The following is a 593-nucleotide window of genomic DNA, read 5'->3' as shown; positions in this document are numbered from 1 at the left end:
AGTCTGGCCGTCATTAAGTACGGCTAGCCTCTTCCTCTTCCTTAATGTAATGTACACTCAATGTCACTGACAAAATATAACTCACCGGATCAAGTGTTGTCAAACAAATAAAGATCTAGAGATCTAGATCTAGAGAAAGATGCAACAGACTATTTTTATCCAGCAGACCAAGATAAAATTTACAGGTAGGCCTATTGACTATTGAGCTTCAGCCGCCCGCCGCCATGCTGAAACATTCACTTCCGGATCACAATTTGCCGTAAATGTACGACACGAATGTCCTCTCTTAGCCGAAAAAAACGTCTCATTTCATAAGCTTCCTCTTTCCTCCCCACCTCCCTTTTCCATCCCCAAGCTTTAATCACCCCATCCCACCATCACCTTCCAGAGAGAAAAGAAGAAGATTAACAAGACACTGCGACCGAGCTGACCATATTATCGTAGTCTAACTTAGGCTAGGCCTGCAAGTCTAATTTTCATGAATTATAATTTATAGGCCTAAAGGAAAGTCAATTTCGATCCCTTACGTCAGTACGTATGATGACTTACTAAAATCATCAGGGACACACCAGACAAAATTCCAGACCACTCCC

General features: G+C 42.2%; 1 protein-coding gene across 1 annotated transcript in view; it reads right to left on the bottom strand.

The window, feature by feature from the left end:
* The window catches only part of LOC101850699 (nucleoporin p58/p45), a 25,475-nt gene extending 25,234 nt beyond the window's left edge, over positions 1 to 241 (bottom strand). The window contains exon 1 of the mRNA XM_035968149.1: positions 86 to 241. The gene's annotated coding sequence lies outside the window, so the exon portion shown is untranslated. The remainder of the gene's footprint in view (positions 1 to 85) is intronic.
* Between the last annotated feature and the right edge of the window lie 352 nt (positions 242 to 593).

This window comes from Aplysia californica, unplaced genomic scaffold (genome assembly GCF_000002075.1).
Source record: "Aplysia californica isolate F4 #8 unplaced genomic scaffold, AplCal3.0 scaffold00042, whole genome shotgun sequence".
NCBI classification, from domain to species: domain Eukaryota; kingdom Metazoa; phylum Mollusca; class Gastropoda; order Aplysiida; family Aplysiidae; genus Aplysia; species Aplysia californica.
The sequence above is the reverse complement of the archived record's forward strand: the minus strand, read 5'-3'. Positions and strand labels throughout refer to the sequence as shown.